The sequence below is a fragment of the Egretta garzetta genome, unplaced genomic scaffold (genome assembly GCF_000687185.1).
Source record: "Egretta garzetta isolate BGI_Z169 unplaced genomic scaffold, ASM68718v1 scaffold108, whole genome shotgun sequence".
In the NCBI taxonomy this organism is placed as follows: domain Eukaryota; kingdom Metazoa; phylum Chordata; class Aves; order Pelecaniformes; family Ardeidae; genus Egretta; species Egretta garzetta.
The window spans coordinates 8,177,276-8,177,642 of record NW_009260614.1 but is presented as its reverse complement, the minus strand read 5'-3'; positions in this window follow the sequence as shown (position 1 = coordinate 8,177,642).

The following is a 367-nucleotide window of genomic DNA, read 5'->3' as shown; positions in this document are numbered from 1 at the left end:
GCGCCTGCCTTGAGGGGTGGAGATGCTCTCAAGCTAGGTTGCGAGCCCTCCACCCAGAAATGCTGAGATCCCAGAGGAGGGAGGGGGCTCCCTGTGTTCACCCCACATCCCTGCACTGTGTTCAGAACAAGCTGCTGTATAAATAAAGAAAACACCCCGCTTGTGCGGGGGGTTGGTGTGTGACCCTCCTCCCCCTCTGTGGGTGCCCTACCTTCCCCTGCCCATCATGGCGTTTTGGGGGCTGGCTCCTGTCTTAGGGCTATTGTGGGGGGCACTTGTGGGGTTCAGCTCTTGGGGGGTGGTTCTTACCTACTGGGGTCTGTTGTTGATGGGGCAGTTACAGTACCCTGGGGCCCGGCTTCCTCTT